The sequence below is a fragment of the Mus pahari genome, chromosome 9, assembly GCF_900095145.1.
Source record: "Mus pahari chromosome 9, PAHARI_EIJ_v1.1, whole genome shotgun sequence".
Taxonomy (NCBI): Eukaryota; Metazoa; Chordata; class Mammalia; order Rodentia; family Muridae; genus Mus; species Mus pahari.
In genome coordinates this window covers 37,969,013-37,989,949 of record NC_034598.1, presented here as the reverse complement: position 1 = coordinate 37,989,949, position 20,937 = coordinate 37,969,013, and the positions used below count along the sequence as shown (strand labels likewise).

The window sequence follows — 20,937 nt, the reverse complement described above, 5'->3', positions numbered from 1 at the left end:
TTCAAACAAAGGTTTTGTAATGAATCCTGTGTCCTCTAGGGGAGTGTGCAAAATTACAATGTCTTGGCACATTTTTGAGGCAGGAAAAATCCTAGCACGAAGCTCCTTTCTGAAGTGAAGAAGGGGAAAATGAGCAAATATCTGATTAATATTTGAAACACAACAGTATGCCACCTAGAGTTGATAGCATGGTGTTCCACGGTTTCATCAATACCGCTGTAAAGTGACAGCCGCACTTCTTCCTTGCTGTCTTTTAAGGGATATAGGATAATAGAAGCTATTTGTAGATTTTAACAATTAGCTCATACATTTGTAAGGATGAGTCCCATTGTTAGATTCCACTCATCTGGTCATTTTCTTTATTTCTATAACTGTTGAAAATACAGTGCTTATGGGGACCCCCAGGGGAAGAGTTAGGGGAAGGACTGAAGGAGCTGAAGGGGTTTGCAACCCCATAGGAAGAACAACAATATCAATAAATCCTCCAGAGCTTCCAGGGACTAAACCACCAACCAAAGAGTACACATGGAGGGACCCATGGCTCCAGCTGCACATGTAGCAGAGGATGGCCTTGTTGGACATCAGTGGGAGGAGAGGCCCTTGGTCCTGTGAAGGCTCAATGCCCCAGTGTAGGGGAACACCAGGGTAATGAGGCAGGAGTGGGGGTATGGGGGGGAGCACCCTCAGGGGAAGGGGATGGGATAGGGGTTTGCAGAGAGGAAACCAGGAAGTGGGAATAACATTTGAAATGCAAATAAATGAAATAATCAATAAAATAATCAAAAGAAAAAGAAAGAAAAGAAAAGAAAATGCGTGCTTAGAGGTCTTCAGGGCAGAGTCAGACATCTGATCTGTAGAGGTGCCTTTAGGGAGGGATTCATAGCCAGGCGGTGGTGGCGCACGCCTTTAATCCCAGCACTTGGGAGGCAGAGGCAGGCAGATTTCTGAGTTCGAGGACAGCCTGGTCTACAGAGTGAGTTCCAGAACAGCCAGGGCTACACAGAGAAACCCTGTCTCAAAAAAACAAACAAACAAACAAAAAAAACAACCAAAAAAGTTAAGGAAGGAATTCATAGAAACAATTACAGTCATTCACAAATGTGTAATTTTCAGTCTGGTCATAATATATTAGATAGCTATATAAATGGTAATTAAACCTTTTTGAGAGAAAAAAATAAAGAATTTTGAATTCAGCTTGTAAATACTCGTGTTTAATGATACGTTCTCCAATATGTCAACACTGCAAAGCCATGAACAGAGATAGAGAGAAGGAGAAAAAACTCAGATTTGGAAACAATACAAGGATATATGACTGAAGAAAACACAGGACTCGAAGCTGCCAGTGTTCCTCGTGTTTCTGAGAGTGGCCATTGTGGCGGATTGTAACTAGTTTTAATTTTCAAAGTTTCTTAAGCATGTTATAAGCATGAGTATATTATCATCACCTAAGCATAGGGTGGCTGTTGAACCTACCCAAGAGTATTGAATTTAAGCTGTTTCCCTCCCACATCTAAACAGGTGAAATGATGTCAAAAGAACTTGAATGGTACCGATGCCAAACTTAGGATTTTCCAATCCTTATTTCCAACTCCAATACCTGGTCCTCCTTGCTTAAATAATTTTTACCTGAGAACTAATTTTAAAAGGGGGTCTGAAGGGGGACTAAAATGAAAGAGTTGAAAAGCAGTTACCAAACTTCCCAGACACTGCCTCACATTGAACCCTCATTAGCTTCGAATAGTTTGCTGCATTCTTTATAGCCAGAACCATTCCAGGCAAGTTAAAAAAAAATACTCCGAAGAGGCACAAAAGCACTCCCTTTAAGAGATTTTTCAGGTTGATTTCAAACACCCTTCAGTGCAATTGTACTCAACAAATAAATCCAACTTGTTCTCAGTCTCTTAACATGGAAGATTTGCTATATCGCAGTCCTAAGATTTTTGTATGATATGAAGATTATAAAGCCCTTATTACTGTGAATTACTTTCAAACATCACTAAAATAGGAAGTTAACAATTTAAAGATCTGAATGTAATTGCCGACACTTGGGAAATAATCCAATTTTATTCTCTGGGGAAGGGAAATGAAGCCCCTCTATATGGGTAAGAGTAAGGCTGCTTATAACAATGAGACTACAATAACTATCTTACCGAGACAGTCACTTAGTTTGTGTCTTTTCATTCCTAATTAAGCCTGAGAATCTTTTCAAATATGAACAGTTCATTTAGCTTCTTAATCATAAAAAGATATTTGACTGTTGCAATAAACATTCTATTGGTGGAGAAAATTGTTGCTTTTGAATGTATCCTTTGAGACATGGCCAATGAACTCCAGTTCCAAAAATGTTTTGAAAATATTAACTAATAAGAAATAAACTGCAGAGCACAGCGACTTGTATTTAAATAACTATAAATACGTAAACTACAGAAAGGAGAGGAGCATGTTTTCCCAACAAAATAAAATTTTATAAATACTCAAAGTGTTTATGCCCTTAAAAACACATTAAGCTTACATTTGTTAGAATTATATTTTGATGGTTACGCTGCTCCCTTCAGCTGCTATTTAATATAAATGAAAGCTCATTAAGGAGAGAAAGAAAACAAAGAAGATAATAGGAAAAAAAGGCAAATTCATTCAATTATACATTTAAATGGATTAGATGTAGTAATTTATTAATATAGTTCTAGGCATTCATTAATCTGTTTCATTCATAATTAAAGTGAATATAATGTGTAATTATGAAATAAATAATATTTAGAAGCTATTAAGTTTAACTTCATTTATTTTCTTCTGTCATTGGGACCAAAGTCCTGGCAGTTTTCTGGACATGGGATGCCTGGCTTAGCACAGGAGAACCATCCAATGAATAGCTGATGGCTCATTAAGGAAATGGAACCCTAACATCTTATTTAATTTAAATGTCACATGCAATCCAATAACTTAAACTAAATTATGACTCAGAGGTAGCTTGGAATAAAATAGCTTCCTAATGCTTCTCAAAGTGTGTTTTATTTACTTTTTGTAAAGACAGAATCTCATGTAGTCCAAGATGAATACTGAACATCTGAGCCTCCTGCCTCATTTCTGGAATCCTGAGACTATAGCTACATGCAAGCATAACTGGCTTGTTTATAGACTGCTGGAAATTGGCCCCAGAATCATGAATTCTAGATAAGTACTCTACCAACTGAACTAGTTTCCCAGTTGTTTTCATTATGTAAAGCAGTAACATTATTATAAAGATATTTAAATCATATTTTAATGAGCATGGTCATTTTTGCATGTTTCCTACTAATTTTCTCCCTGGTTAGTCTATCATACAGTAAATTATCCTTAGCTCTGAACTTGACATTGTGTGATCAGTTTGGTCCAATCACATTGTCTATGGAAAGTGATGTGATTCTCTGTAACTTTTTTGCTTTCATATTGAAAATGAAGATAAAATATTATCCACATCTCAAGAATACTTAAGAGAGTTGGCAAGTAAGTGTATGCTGAAAATGTAATTTATACATGTATCCATAATCAAGATTTTCATCATGTATGACAGTTTTGGTACCTACTCATTGATATGAGGTCTTGCTATGTAGTCAATTCTGGTCTAGAACTCAGGACCCTGCTCTTTGCAACTCAAAGACTAAGATTGTGGACGTCAATCTGAGCTAGCTCCATTTTAGATGCTTTCTCATATGGCCCCAAACCACCTGCTATTAAAATCATTGGGCTTGGGATCATTAAATGTATATTTTCAGATCTGACTATGAATTACCAGAACCAAGTATTTTTTCCACATAAAAAAATATTATTTTAAATATATTGAAGAAAGTGCAGCACCAGTTTCGATACATAGGAAAGGATATATGTTTATACACAGGCTATAATGTGTGCTGACAGACACTCCCTCAGTTCTATCCATGAACTTCAGTTGCGCAGAATGAGGGATCAATAACTCTGAAGCATTTATCATGCACACTGAGAATATTCTTCAGTCTTCAATGGCTCTAAAAAGTTAGAGCCTTTCGATCTCAATCTCTTGGTGTTCTCAATTACGTTTTGTCTTGGCCTTCGTAAAAATATGGAATAGACGTTGCAGCCAGATTGCTCTCACATCCTAGGAGCCTGAATTTGCTGTCTCCTGAGAGGCTCTGTCAGAGCCTGTCAAATACAGAGGGGGATGCTCACAGTCAAACACTGGACTGAGCACAGGGTCCCCAATGGAGGAGTTAGAGAAAGGACTGAAGGAGCTGAAGGGGTTTGCAACCCTATAGGAAGAACAACAAACAATATGAACCAACCAGACTGCCACACGCCCCCCAGAGCTCCCAGGGACTAAACTATCGACCAAAGAGTACCATAGCTCCAGCTGCATATGTAACAGAGGATAGCCTTGTCCAGAGGAGAGGCCCTTGGTCCTCTGAAGGCTCAATGCCCCAGTGTAAGGGTATGCTAGGGCTGGGAGCCAGGAGTGGGTGGGTAGGTAGGGGAACACCCTCATAGAAGCGGCGGCGGGAGGGGGGGGGGATAGGATAGGGGAATTGCTCAAGGGAAACCGGGAAAGGGGATAACATTTGAAATGTAAATAAAAAATATTCAATAAAAAATATGGGATATAACAAGCAAAGTCACTTTATAAACATTTTCCTATTTGCTAATAGATTTCATTTGTACAATGCATTTAAGGTCTACAGAAAACAATGCCTGTATACATATCAAGAAAAATGTGTTACAGTAATATCAACCAATGCCCATGGTGATTCAGACTTAGTTAACTTTACTTAGCACTGCTGTTTAACAGTTCCCATTTCCCTCCCATGCCCTTCATGATATGTGGCCGGTTTCTCATGAACTCTATTTGACTTGGCAGATTCTTAGACTTTCCCAGTTTTTGATGATCCCGACAATTCCGAACAGAAGTAGTCCAGGGTATTTTAAGGCATCCTCAATTGATGCTCTTTTGATGTTTTTCTCATAATAGAATTTGAATTATAGGCTTGAACATTTAGAAATGCTAATCAACTTTACTTTCTATTTTTATTGACTTCACTTTCACTATACAATATACATTACTTCTTCTTATGATTAAAAAGAAAACAGCACAGTATGATTGATAGGCAGTCTCCTATTTTCTAATAATTCTTTCAATGTGTATTAAAATGTCTTTGGAACGTATCACATATTGCCTTAAATCTAACATCTGACAATGAATCTTATTTTGCATGAAACAGCCCACAGAGGATTGATTGCAAGACAATCACAGAACGGTCTCTGTAAAAAGTAAATCCATTCTGATAATTTGCCTATTGGCCTTGAAACCCATATTGTTCACTTTACTTTTATGACATATCAGTTTATATAATGTAACTAGTCTTATTGCATACTTGAGATGATAACTTTGTGGATTTTATTTAGTATAAAATTCCTATAAATTTAGATTTTCAGTTAGTTTTGGGGACTGGGTAGTACTTTTGAATTTTGTTATTATGTACTTAACGGTTGCCAAGTTCATCAGTCTTCCTGTGGAAGTTTAGTGTCTACCCCTTCCCCTTTAGTAATATAATTCATGGGATTTGGACCTCAGTTATGAAGCAGAGATTGGTTGAAACTGTACTTTCAGTTGCTGAAGTAAAGTTTTTTGGTTTTTGAGTTAATATGATGACTTACCAAATAAATGTTTTAAGGCATTCTCAATTGATGCTCTTTTGGTGTTTTTCTCATAATAGAATTTGAATTATAGGCTTGAACATTTAGAAATGCTAAATAAATCTCATCTGTTAATGTAATAAAATTAGTATACATTATAAAATGCTATAAACAAAATCTACATGCACATGTGTGTTATGCTGTTAGTGTGCATGATTAGATCCTTATAGTCTTTATATAAAAGCTAGTGTCTATATGTTTGACTTACAGTTAAGCTATACCTTAGTTTCTAAGTTGGAATGATTATTAAGTATAAAGCAATTCACGTAATAATTTGTATTTCAACTTAAAAATCTCTGTTTCCCGGAGTCTTGGAATACTCTTCTTTGTACTTGTTCCTACACTGAGTAAAAATAGTCTTCGATTACTGCCTTTAAAAATTGAGCCTTGACTCAACAGGCTATGACCTCCTGCCAGACATTTTCCAAGATGCACACAGGAATGCCATATGTCTCTCCTACAATTCAAAAGTATCTCCCAAAACGTGGATGTGGTCACCAAAAGCACATAGCACATCTGCTCAAGATTCCATAGAAATATCGACTCCTTGCTTAGGTAAGATTGCCAACACAGCTGGTCTCACTCACTGATACTAATTCATCCATTGTAACACCTTCTTCTCAGAGGAACCGGTGTTTCTGCCGATTTCCTGTGCTTCTCCTTCCTCCAAAATGTCCAATTCAAACCAGAACTAAAGTCGATCTTCTACTGTTAGGCATTTAAATGCGCTCCTAATTGTTAAAAAGAAAGAAAATTATATAATAAGACAATATTAAGAAAAACACAATCTAATATACCCGTTAAATACTTTTTAGGTGGACCACTGATTAAAACTTTTAATTGTACAGTATATTGATACAACACAAGCAACTAGTGAGAAAACAATTCTGGAATTGGAATTTTTTTTCTTGCAATATACAAGGTCAAGAGAGTCAAAATGATGACCAGTGGAATTCATAAGTTCTCTTTATCTAGCACATGTGTCTTCATCGGTAGCACAAGTTTCATTCATAAAGAAACACATTTTCCAACATTCCATACAGGTTTTTTTTAATATAAAGTATTTCAGTGTCACTCAGTCTTATATGTGGAAAAGTATAGTAACCACAGAATGCTAAAATGTCTTCAGATTCTCCATGTAGACTATAACACAGCCCTGATACTTCCTCTAGGCTCACAGAGAAGCACAGTCTTCAGGACATTCCACAAGGCATCTTTCTGAACACACTGAAGGCATGCAAGTGGACTTCCTCCCCGACCCCCCAAAAAGCACTTTTGAAGTAACGTGTGTCACCATTTAAAGTATACTAGGAGACTAACTCTAAATTAGATTTTTATATTACCTAAGACCACCTTGAAAGACTCTCCTTTTATGGAAAAAGAAATATTTCCCTTCTTCAGTGATCAGAGGAAACTCTATGAGTGACTACATGAAGAAGTCGAGAATGCAGTACCATCCTCCATGTTTAGTTATCCTCTGAGTGCAGATTCTCACGCTGGTGGTACCTGCTGCATTGCTTAGGACCACACATTGACCCATCATTCCAAACCAAACCAAACCAAACCAACAAGAACAAAACACACATATTGCAAAACATGCATTTAGTTATGTCTTTGTCCTCATTGACTAAGGCTGATTGTCTTCATAGGTAATGAACTAGAATCCTGCAGAATATTCAAAAATGTACTGCAAGCCAAACCCAACAAAAAACACCAATAACAACAAAAATCAATACAAGAGTTCTGACCCAAGCCTGAGAAAGGAAAATACATCAAGGCATTAAGCACTTGCCACACAAGCAAGAGAACCTGGGTTCAGATCCCCAGAGCCCAGGTAAAAGCTAGACACACAACACAAACACCAGTGATCCCAGAGCATCTATGGCAAAACTAGAAGAAAGAGAAAGATGAATCCTTGGTAAGGCGTAGACAAGTTAGTCTGATGTACACAGCAAAAGAAATCCCACCTTCAACAAAGACTAATAGCAAAGTTCCTCTGATCTTTACACACATAAGCATACCATGCTCCTTACAAAAATGTGTACTCACACAGAGTAAATAAAAAAGAAAAAGAAAAGAAAAGAAAAAGAAAGAAAGGGGAAGAGGAGGGAAGGGAACAGATAGCAGGGAAGGAGACTGAGAGCAGAGGGAGAAGAGGGGTAGGGAGGGCAGGGCAGAGTAGAGCTATTCCCTTGGCCCCTCTTTCTGCTGCAGAACTTGGGACAATCACAGATTGTCATGGTGGGATTAGGAGGGGCATTTGCAAGTCTCCAGAGTCACCACTTTCTACACTCAGTGAGCTCTTGGGTGCAAACACATGCACCAGCCTTAACACCCTACAAGATAGGTGACCCACAGATACCTTTTGTGTGTGTGTGGCAGAGTGTTTATTACACACAGCATAACCTTTTTGCTCTATGACATCTGCCAACTGTGACACATGGACATAATTCACCACCTAGAGGCAAAGACCATCTAATTGCTGCTACGATGTAAAGAAGACATAAGCAAGTTTGCTAACATACCCATATGGGCTAACAAGTAGAAATATGTATTCAGTTACTGCAAGACCAAATGGTCACCAAGGTACATTAGGCAAAGCCTCAACTGGACTTTAGTTATTATAGAAATAAGCATGTTTCTGTTGGTGAAAATTATTTCTATTTTCATTCTTTAGACTATTAGACCTTTAGACTATTGATTTATGTGTTTGTGTGCATATATGCACATATGATTGTGTGTATGAATATATATCATGAGTTCATATAGAAGCAAGAAGTAGGTGTTTGATCTCCTGGAGCTAGAATCACAGGTAGTTTCCAACATGGCTGTACTGATATAATTTTATATAAAATGCTTGGTGGTATGGTTTTTATAATAGAGGATGCTATGGAAACAGCTCATAATTTAAGGGTACTACAATTCAAACTTTTATTTCAGAGGCTCTGGGGAGGTCATTTGGAAGCATCATGAAAATGAAGGAAAATGTAAGTTAGCAAAGAGTTTTAAGTGATTAAGAGTGAGTGAAAGCGAGCAAAGAGTTTCACAGAATAAGTGGTGTGAAGCCAAACTCTAAAAATAAACTAAGGTAAGCAATGAGCCCAAAATGACCCTCTCAGAAACATACTAATAATTCTCCACACCGCTAAGCATTTCATGTAAAATTTCATCAGTACAGCCAAGTTAGGAGTATGTATCCTGCAGTTTTCAAAACTAGGTCAAGGTTAAACAAACTTTTTTAAATTCCTTTTCTTTTCTTTTCTCTTTTCTTTTCTTTTCTTTCTTTCTTTCTTCCTTCCTTCCTTGCTTCTTCCTTGCTTCTTCCTTCCTTCCTTCCTTCCTTCCTTCCTTCCTTCCTTCCTTCCTTCCTTCCTTCCTTTTTTGAGACATATTTTCTCTATGTCACAGCCAAGACTCCTGGAATTCCTTTTGGAGACCAGGCTAGCCTAGGACTCACTGAGATCCACCTGCCTTTGTCTCTCAAGTGCCGACATTAAAGTTCTGTGCTACCATGCCTTTTTGAAACTCTTAGACTCTCAGACAAGCTACCCTCAATTTATTTTTTGTTTGTTCCATTTTGTTTTCTGCCATAAGGTCAAACAAACATTGCCATCATTATAGCTTAGAAATAACAAGAACAGCTCCAGGTTTGTTCAGAAATATGTCTGAACACTATTGAGAAGAGCATGATTCTGAAGCAGTATGAACGAAGACAGCTGGAAGATGTGTCCTGTCTTAAATATGCCTCTTTGTCCACTCACAGATTCAAGGGCTCAGAAACAGGATACTCTAGAAGTTTTCTCTGTGTCTTGTATATTGACTATCTCAAGAACCAACTGAGTAAAGTTCAGGAGAGAAAAAAACATAGTATTTTTTCTCAACTGTCAATAGTTGCCAAGTTTTGAACTGTTTCAGTTTGTGGACCATTTGAGGAGACAGGATAAAAGGGCAAAGGGTATTATGTTGCTAAAATGAGAAAAGAATCCAACACAATGCCAGTCTCAGCATTGCTACAATGTAATGAGTATATAAGTAACATTGGCAGGTTCAAAGTTCTGTGGGTGAAATCTACCAACTGGGAATCATTTCATTGTTGCCATCAAATGACCACACACAGACTAGAACATAGTGGAACCCAAGGGACTACAGTGACCATTTGTTATCCAGAATATATTCCATCACCATTTCCAACAAAAGTTGCTGAATTTTACAGTGGGAGCAAGAATCTAGAAGCTCATCTGTGCAAAGAGCTCTGTCGAGAACTCTGAATTAGGAACTGCAGCTCAATGGTTTAAGCAGGGCTCACACATAATCTCAGGTAGATGATAGTAAGCTCCAGCCGTAGATTTGATGCTATTAATCTATCTGCCTCTTCTTCTTTAACTTGGAAAGATCACCAAAAACAAATGTTCGGTTCCTCCCAGGACTCTCAGTGGAGAATTCCAGCTAACAACCCTGAAACTTTTGCTAGATACTATAAACAGCCCAACTGATCTTTCTGTTGCTTGCTGTTTCTTCATTACCAGTTTTCAGCTAAGATATGTGCTTAATAATCTCACTCATTTACAAATGAAATTATGATTATCATACCTCACTCTTTGCAAAGAACAAGATGTTATAGCTAAAAGAGTTTACAGAGAGCAATCCTCTGTGGGGGACACAGTGTTATTGGGGTTTGATCAGAGCAATGAATCTCTTGCTTATTAGTCTAGCACCTATCCATCACCACAGCCACTATCACTTTGGTTGATAAGATTAGTTTGTTTCTCTCTAAACTCTAGGTCTGTGGGACTTATCTTGGAGAAGCAGTAACTCAGAGAGTTCATATGATACAGTGATCAGATGACCACAACAAAATCCACTAAGCAATGAGATGCTTCAGTGCCCTTGGAAATCAGCATTTGACAGACTGGACATATGAATGTAGGGTGATAAATACATCCTTCTTAAATTACCTATACTTCATGGGTATAACTTTTAGGCCCATCACAGACTGTACTTTAAGGGGAAGAAAAAGCAGAAAGGGTTTGATTCTTGCTCTTATTCATAAAAATATCAGTTGAGAAGGGATCAGACTTAACAATAATGACAAAAATAAATATTTGTGACTTGCAACAAAGACAAAAGAAAAAGTCACCTTTGACTCTTTACAGTTTCATCAAAGTAAAGGCTGGACAGAAGTAACTGTGTCAACTGAAATGTCACCGTGAGAATGATTATTTTACCGTTTCTCGGGAAATGCAAGCAAATTGTTTGAAGCTACATTTCTGGTGGCAGATCTGCTTTCCTCAAAATGATTTCTTTTCAGACATGATAAAACACAAACCTCCGAAAATACAATAATAAAAGTATGAGATCGTTCACAGTAATGTACAGAACGTGGCTCGCTCCTGCCTTCTTTCTATGAGCTGTCACCCGATGTCAGTAAATATATTTTAGTTCACATTTTACCCTACAGAGGCACGGCAGATGCAACCATAACCATTCACAGAAATGTACATGCTAACACAGCTGCTGTTTATAATTAATAATGCTAAATCTCACTACACTGTGCCAAAGTGAGGAGGCACTAGGATACATTTAAGTTAATGTGCTTCTTAAATTGTCTAAATGGCAATGTGGAATCAGAGGAAAAGGCTTTCAGTTTCAAATCTTGCAATTTGTAAAATTGCTTATGCCCATATTGCATTTATGAATAAATTTCTTTGTTTTTCAGGAGTACTAGAGTGCTGGCTTCTATTTCATTGACAACATTTTTATCTGAAACCATCATATACAGAAAAGACTGCAGATAATTCAGCTATGGTGAGAGACAGAGATGAGCCTGGTGAGAACTTCTCTCAGCCTCTTCAGGAAGAAAAGAATGTTATAGCATCTGACACTGCTTTCTCTGTGGCTTAGAATCAAACTCCACAGGTATCTAGTTCTAGATGGCACCGCAGACAAAGTTTTGGGCTCAGGTGCTACAGGAAATGCTTTACTGTGAAATAATAATTTCTTTTAAAGTGTAAGGTGGGAAGACGTAGGCTGCATTCTGACTTAACATTTTACGAGCCACAGAAGCCAGTATCTTTCTCTGGGAGGTACATCTCTGAAATTATACTGTCAGTCAATAGAAAAAAATGGCTTAATAGTCAAGAGCATAAAACCTGATTTATACATGACTTTGAAGCATGCTCCTTTGTATAAAGTAATATAAGTTTACTCATTCCTGGAGTATTATGATTTATAATATAGTAAAGAGTTTATTTTATATATATTTACAGTATATATGTGCACACACATGCATGCTCATAAATAAGCTGGCAAAAAGAAAATGTGTCCAATAATATAGGCAATACAAAACATGACTTTTTGAATGTGTTTTCTGCTTATCACTCCAACTTTACAGGGATAAATTATTTCTTCCTTCTTTACCTATTAATCTTGGCCTTAGTAAAGGTGATAATCATAATTTTGTACCTGTACTTAATACACAAGAAAAATAAAGAGGACACAAGTGTAAAAGCCATCCCCAATTTTACAAATATTTTAGTCAAAACATGTATGGGTGTCCTCTGAGAGGCTCTACCGGCACTTGACTAATACAGATGCAGATACTCACAGCCAGCCATCGCACTGAGCCAACTGTGGACCCCAGTGGAAGAGCTAGGGGAAGGACTAAAGGAGCAGAAGGGAATTGCAACCCCATAGGAAGAACAACTAACCGAACCCCTCAGAGCTTCCAGGGACCAAACCACCAACCAAAGTGGATAGATGGGTTGGTCCATGGCTCCTGCTACATATGTAGCAGAGGACGGCCTCATCTGGCATCACTGGGAGGGGAGGTCCTTGCCTGTGGAGGCTTGATGCCCCAGCAAAGAGGAATGCTAGAAGGAGTGTGAGGGTAGGTGGGGGACAAAGATGCGGGAGATGGAGTGAGGCATTTGTGAAGGGGAGACTGGGAAGGGGGATAACATTTGAAATGTAAACAAATAAAATGATTAATAAATAAAAAAATAACAAAATACTCTAGACATGTAATTAAATAAATAAACAAAAAAATAAAAAGACATTATATTCTATATTAAACTGTAATTTGAAACCCAAAATTTGATTCTCTTTGTGCTGATATTTACAAAATAAAACACCATGTCTTAATTGGCATATTATGAAGGTTTTTAAATAAATTCCTATTCTGAAATGTTTGCCTTCTAGAAAAAGATACATCATTTAAATTTCCTGGTTGTTCAAATATGAACCTGTAGCTAATCCATAACATTTAAATATTTTTAATTAAAAAATAAATACTTTAGTTTTCTTTAATAAAACATGAGACTAATTTTCACTTTAAAAAGCATTTAAGCTATTTTCAAAATTATAGGAAATTATGAGTGATTTCCAAAGAATAATTATGAGACAAATATTCTGGGTGTCTTTAGGAAAATAACTCACTATGAGAAACTGGTTCTTAGATCAATGAAAAAAAATGTTATTTTTAGAATGTGAAAGCAATGTTTGGTTTCCTTTGGGGAAACTAGTCCTCTGGAATAGTTTAAAATTGTATCTAGATATGAGTCCTGCTATTTTAAACTAAAATCAGAGTGTACATCATATAATATATCCAGCAAAAGTCTCTGAACATGTTTTGACTCCCTCATCTTGGTCCCCTGTTCTGAGATTTAATGCAGAGCTCTATAAACCACAATTGTCTCTATTCAATAAACAAAATTAATGAATAATGATATTGTGTTGAGATACAGTAACATTCTGACCATAATTAGTTAAAAATACATTATTTATATCTTTAATGTGTTATAACACGCACTGGATGGTGAAGAAGAGATAATAACTTCTATTAGTTTGGGTTCACAGCCCATGTGGAGTATGAGAAGAGATAGGAATGTGCAGGTAAGCATATGGTGTGGTCTACATCGGATTGTCAGACAGGCATTTCGGGTGTGGTGAAATATAAAGGGTGGAAGGGAGCTGCCATAAATATATTTGGAAATGTAACCCTTGGGATTCCATGGGTGTACAAGTCCGTCTGTGAGGGATGTAGAGAAGCAGACACTTAGAGGAAGCTATGGGACAGGGATGGGGGTGGGGAAGATAGACAGGCATAGGTGGAAAAACAGTAGTGATAAAACTGAAGACCCATGTGGCTGAAGCTAGGAAAGTGTATCTGTTAGGACATTATATCAGGGAAGTAGGAGGTACATCTATATATAATAACAAGAAAAATAAATCAGTAATTGAGGCAGAAGATGAAAATGCATACACCAAGCTGGGCCACAGGCACACTGCAGAGTGGGAGATCATTTTGAAGGCATAGCCAGAATTCCTTCACCCATGAATAGTTCAATAGCCTCATTCACCCTTTCCTTCTGTTTTAGATGACATATATTAGAAAAGTTGACCATTTGCGACAACATGGAGTCAGCCAGGGTGGATGACTTTATGAGAAGGATGTGTGGTAAACCAGCAATTCATTAACTCCCAAGTTTACTTCACAGTTGTTAACATTCTAATAGATTATATCAAACTCTTAAAATTAATAATATTTTTTCAAATTTAATATCAAATTCTATACTTATTCCATCCAAATTCATTTTAAAAGTCAAAGTAACAAAACTCATTGCTTTGTAGATGCAGGGATTTTTCACAGTGAGGCTTGCTGATAAAAATGAATGTGCCCACTGTACACAGCAATATATGTTCTGTAATGTTTCTAGTTTACGAATAAAAATTAGAATATTTATTCATTATTCTACCATGAAATCACTAATTTGAAACATTTTCCAAGTACTGTAAGTAGTTAAATAACCACATTGTATTTCTTTAAAATACATTAATGAATAAGCTAATATATTATGATTGCTTCCCTAAGTGAAAGGTAACTCTGACCCATACCTTGGTATCCTTATTGTAGCATAACTGTGCTGTGAAATAAGGAACTTATCCTAAATTTTACGACTACTTGAAAATGAAAATATTCATCACTATATAGGTAGGCAGTCATACTATTTCAAGCTTTGGGTTGGGGTGCCTAATTCTACAACAAGTTTCTGTGGTAGAACTTGAGGAAAATGGTTACGATACTCTAAGCACTTATGAAGCCCAACAGTAAGGTCAATGTCACTAAATAGTTAAGGCGAATGTACTTAGAGGTGTTTGCTTCCTAGCACCAGCAGAGCTTCCTTAAATCCTGCAAAGACTTCTGATTCTGAAACATCAACCTTTCCTACTTATACAAGAGTTGTAAAAACTTTACTAAGCACCATGATGCATTTGTTTAGGTTCTGGGGATCTAACCCAAAGCCTCACTTGGTCAGCATGGAATCATAGCCCCAACCCATATGGCCTATAGTTTGAAGGATTTCTCCTTTTATGAATTGTATGTTACTGTTTAACTGTCATTGAAAGAGTAATGGGACAATTGCAGACCTTCAAATGATAATCTATGCACTACAAGTTGGATTAGATAATTTTCTTTCTTGTAGAACTTCTTTTGAGTCCACACATTAAATATCAAAGACTAGAAGCTGACCATGGTGAAAGGACACCAACTACTCTTCTGAGAATGAAGCTGTTTCCTCTCTAAGAGTACCATTCCTAGTGCAGAGAAAAGATGTGTCATATCATAGGATCAGTTTATTGGACCAGCACAAAAAAGGCACTATCTTAACCTTCTTGCCCTTAGAAGTTACTTCCCCATGGCAAGAGATCAAAATTTTATAGCAAATAAATGACTATTAAAGTAGCCAGAATGTGTTTCTGAACTCCTTAGGACTGGCAACTGTGAGGTTGGTAGGAACTGGACAATTTTCCTTTCTATTCCTTTCAGAGATTTCAGTCTGCATACACTGTATACTCAGATTCTTGGCATCGTTATCAACAGTTTTAAAGAGGAAACACGAAAAAAAAAAAAAAAAACCACATGGGAATGATAGTTTTATAGCTTCAGAAATGTTTTGATAAGAATGTTAGGGTTGTGGTCAATGGTAGCCATTGAAAAGGTAATTCCGCAGCAGTTAAGGGGGAGGACTGTGAACAAGGTTAGGACCCTACCAGCATATTCTTTGTTACATTTCCATTTTCTCTGACAGAGATACCACCCCCCTCCAAGAAAAAATGTCTCTAGAATACACTGATGATTGAAACAGCAAATATTATTATTTAAAAAGTAACTATATATTTTATATGTCCAAGTGGTGGGTTTCTTACTGATACATATATTTGTTTTAAATTATGCACAACTCAGGCCTTTGCTTAAAACTGGGGTTGCTTCTTTGTTACGTTGGCCTCTCATTGCAAGGGCTTTAGTGACAACAATTAGGCACCACATTGTATGCATCTGTGTGGCAAAGAAGAGTCTCCAGCAGTATAGACTACTAGTGAAACAAAGATTCAAAGTTAGTGTTTTGCACTTGTTTTATGCAAAGCAAAGAATTTTCAAATATTGTTTGCCTAATCTATTGAGCTTAATTCACAATCATAAACAGACTGAAATACCATGCTTACAACACAGATGGAAGAAGGTGATCGTTTTTTTCTTCAGAAATCAAGTCAATTGTCTTTACCCTGAAAACCTGCCCCAGGCAGAATTGTTTGCCAAATAAAACTAGACTGGGGAGGGGGGGAAATCTAATCTATGCTTGAGTGGACATATTAGAGGTGGTGAGCAAGGGAGACATTAATTTTCTCCAATTCTCCATAATAGAAAATGACATAAAATAAATGTTACTTCCAGATGGTCAGGATGGCCTTATCCTAATCAAATATCTGAATTATGAATTCATACTACATTTTCAAACCTGTGCTTGCCATTTCCTGTCCAGCTGTCATGGGTGTAGGACAGTAGTCATTCTTTCTTCCAAACGCAGTTGACCTTCCCTTGAAGTATCAAATTTATACTATATTTTAGCATTGTTACACTGCTAAATGAGAGCCACAGGTAAATGAGTCCCTTGGATGAACAATCAAAACAAGGCTTGATTGAAGTGGAAGTTCTGGCTGTGTCATATGATACAGACTCAAGTAGTATTTTGCTGAGGCAGACTCACGTGAATTTTGGCGGAAGCAAGACCCATGGGAGGACACATGATGTTTGGAAAGAGTATAACTGCCACTTAACAGACAGTGAAGGTACGTTTGCCTAGCTAGCCTTGAAACATTTCACTGATCTTCATTTTCTCTGCAAGAATCTGGAGTGCGATATTTCTCCATGGTCTGCTAGCTCTTCTTAAATGGATGTTACATATCCCTTTGGAATTGAGGAATGCACTATCCACTCATTTGGGATCTTGAATATCATAAATACATTTTTTTTCAAAATTTTCACTGAAATCTGTAACTGCCAAAGGAGCCAAAAAAGGATGCCATGGTTTCTTTAAAAATGTAACAGTATATGAGATGAGTATAACAGAATGGATGGATACATGCAGGCATGATGTCCTGAGATCAATTCTTGATAGGTTTTTGTTTTCTTTTAAATGGTAACAGAGTCTGTTTGCTCATATGTGAAATAATCAACCAAAAATATTCAAAACGGAATTAGCTTTTAAACTAAACATCAGTTAAAGTGAAAATGATGGATAAAAGCCATTAGTTTAAAAACAACTAACTTTTAAAACTGTATCTATAATTAAATTTTCTATTCAGTTCAGAATTAACCACGTCATCACTTCTAGGCCTTTTGGCTAAGATCAAGTGCAGAATTAACCACTTTAATCTTTGTTTTAACCATGACAGCATATGGTTATGAGAGTAACTTGCTAGATTTTAGAATATTTTAAGCTGCTGTTTTACTGTGCCATCTTGTTACATAGACATGAGATAATATTAGATGTTATAATTACTTTCAAAAATGGACTGTAAATTATAACTTCACTTTGGTTCTTGTGTTTGTTAGGGTATGTCAAAATGGAGTAAGATGGAGAAATTCAACAGAGCCTCTGTCCAAATGACATGGTAAATAGGCTTCTCTGTGAAGAGAAAATGAAGTATTCAGAAACAGAAGAAAGAAAAAACTAAAACTCTACCTCAGTTTCTCTCTCTCTCTCTCTCTCTCTCCTCCTCCTCCTCCTCCTCTTCCTCCTCTTCCTCTCTCTTCTCCTTCCTGTCTTCTCTCCTACTCCTCCACTTTCTTGATGATAGACATATTATGGCAAGCTCACACACTTCTACCACTGTGATTTCTCTGCCATGTTGGACTGTACACCTTAGAAAACTGTAAGCCCAAATAAGTCTTTTCTTTCTTAAATTGCTTCTTGTCAGGTATTTGATCATAGGAGATAAAACGAAGAAAAGGAAGAAAGAAAGAAAGAAAGAAAGAAAGAAAGAAAGAAAGAAAGAAAGAAAAGAAAAGAAAAGAAAAAAGAAAAGAAAAGAAAAGAAGAAAGAGAGAGAAAGCAAGCAAGCAAGCAAGCAAGCAGATACATTGTGGGACTGTGATAGACAGCCTATTTTGGTTGAATGAGGCTTGCTCTGGGCGACCCAGTAGAAAACTCTACAAGGGATGGAAAAGCAAGCCACATTCCCAGAGTCAGGTGCCTGACACCACAAAGCCCCAAACTCCATGATTCTGTGTCTATAAGTCACGCAGACAATATTCCAAGCTTCTGGTATTCTGACTAGACTCCACTCCCACAGTTACCTGACTATAGCCAGGAATGCTCCTCCCCACAGCTATCCTACAACTGCAAGACAGCCCACCCACTATAAAAGGGGCTGCCCGGCCCCTCCTCGCTCTTTTTACTCTCACCTTTCTTACTCTCTTCTCTAGCCCTCCCTCTCTCTCTCCCTTCCCCATCTCTCCATGTGGCCATGGCTGGCCTCTCTCCCTCTTTCTACCTTCACTCTTTCCCCTAGCCTTTCTACTATAAAGCTCTAAAACCATAGACTGCCTCTCTCATCAAGGCCCACTGTTCTTGAATGATGGGATAGATTTTCTCCTAACGAGCTGTGTCTAACCTCCCACCAGAAGGCCTTCCTGCTGTCCAGCCACAGTTAGGACCAAGGACTCTCGGCCACATGGGAACCACCCAGCACCCTCTCCCGCTGCCCCCTCCTCCCTTCGGCCCTGGGGCTAACTGACCTGCCCCGAAGGCCTCCATTCTGTTCTCAGCTCCTCTGTGGTATCCAGTGTGGGATGCCTGAGACTGAGAACCTGTTATCGAGGACTGCCCCTTGTCCATCCCCCCACACACACGCACACACAAGCTGGGATTCCATGACTTCACACAGCCAGACACCCTCCCAGGGCCACATGGAAATCGTGCAGCAGTCCTTCCATGTCTGCTTGCCCAGAGCACCGGAACTCTGGTGGGATGCGGGTTTTCTCCCACTCCCTGTATTCCCTGGGTGCCCACTGCCCGGCTATACATAACCCAATATTGCTAACCTAGAATGATACTATCATGTGATAAATGAGTCATGTAGAATACCAGAAACTATGGAGACATTGTACATAATAAAATTGATAAAATGTTTATCTAAATTACAAACATCTGTGGACCTTTTTGGACATTTATTTTTTTAACGTCGTTTCTGGTAAACCAAACTTCATAGCATCTGAAACTCAACAAATCACAATGCTTCTTATTAAACTATTTCTAATTATTGGAACTAGAGACCTAGAAGAATTAATATGCTAAGAAATTTATAAGAGTTGTCACCCCAGGTTGGCCATTCTAACACTAATGGGATTCTAGAGAACAAGTCCTTGATGGATCACCCACTAATGATCTAAGACCATATTTAAAATTAATGCATATATTTTATTTTAATAGTCTAAAAACATAATTGTCTTTAATATATTCAGGAATTATTATTAAATACTTAAAACCACTTTATTAAGCTATCTTGAAGGAACTGATACTTTAAGTGATAGATACCATTTTTTTTTCTCCAGAAATGTAAGCACCCCTAGTGTAAGTTGAGAGTTATTTATATTTCTCCTATAAGTAAAAGAATTCTCATTGTGAAAGAGGTGGGAATTATATTAGTGATGAGATAGAATTATAAAAATTTAGCATCTACTGTAATTACCGCATCCATTAATTGCAGTGCAAACATAATGAATACAAAGATCATTAAGCCAATCACATACTTACGGTATAATAGAAATGTGAACGTTTTGCAGGAGAAATTATATAAATGCAAAGCACAAATGTCTCTAATTTGCTCCTTTGATTTAAATGACTCCAAGAGAGTTCAAAGTGACCAATACAGCCACTCAACAACTTGTAATTCCTGTCCAGGATGAAGGTGAAGATTCTGCTGCAGCCTAACCCATGGGGAAAGGAAATCCTATATAATCTATGTCAATCCTATGTAATCTATGTCAGTCCTATGTAATCTGACCATCATCAGAAATACAGGGACTGTAAAATTATTTAAGACATTTGAGAATCAACATTAGATCTTTATTATCAGTGAATCAATTTTTATTATTCTGAGGGGACTTGAGTTTATCTGATTTTACGACCATGTTAAAGATATACCTCATTATATGAGTGAGAAAAATATCTAAAGACATATGAAAAATGCTGTGAAATGGGCCAATATTAGAATTTTAATTTTCACATTAAAAAAAATCAGCTTAATTTCCTGAACTTACAATTCCTCATGCGTCAAACAGCCATGATCATGGGGATGGAGGAATAGATGTGTATAAATGCTTGCAATTGATCATGGGCATGGAAGAATAGATGTGTATAAATGCTTGCGATTTACTTTTGAGAATTTGTTGAAAATGGGAGTTGGATTTGTATAAAATTGGTGAAATATTCAGACACACTGGCAATTCTTGTGTTATTTTGTTGATTTTATATTACTGCCTTATTTTAGGCACTTTGAAGTAATATTTTAACTTATAACGACTTTCATCATCCCCACAAAATGTGACATTATTAATTTGTTACATACATTTTTACAAAGTCTTTAGCAGGCTAAGTTTCATTATAGTATATCAGATAACAATTACCTATGTTATTAAAAGTATGTGAACTAATATCTATGAGCCATGAAAACGGATGGCGACTTTGTAGGCAGTGCTGTTTGTAAACGCCTGTTTTTTTCAGTGTTTTTGAGATCGAGTGGACTCTTTCTTCATCTCTTAAAATTCATGTGTTCATTCATCTCTTCCTTCACCAATGCAGGAAAATGTGTTCATCTTTTCACTGAATGCCAAACTTCTATTGCCATACTTCCCTTCTTTAACAATAATTATTTTATTGAAAAAAAAAAAAAAAA

At 37.1% G+C, this 20,937-nt stretch overlaps 1 protein-coding gene and 1 pseudogene across 1 annotated transcript in view; one reads left to right on the top strand and one right to left on the bottom strand.

Annotated features, from left to right (window-relative positions):
• The window catches only part of Pcdh15 (protocadherin related 15), a 1,443,732-nt gene that overhangs the window by 1,399,865 nt on the left and 22,930 nt on the right, over positions 1 to 20,937 (bottom strand). The window lies entirely within an intron of this gene.
• On the top strand, positions 17,362 to 17,474 carry LOC115064757 (annotated as a pseudogene).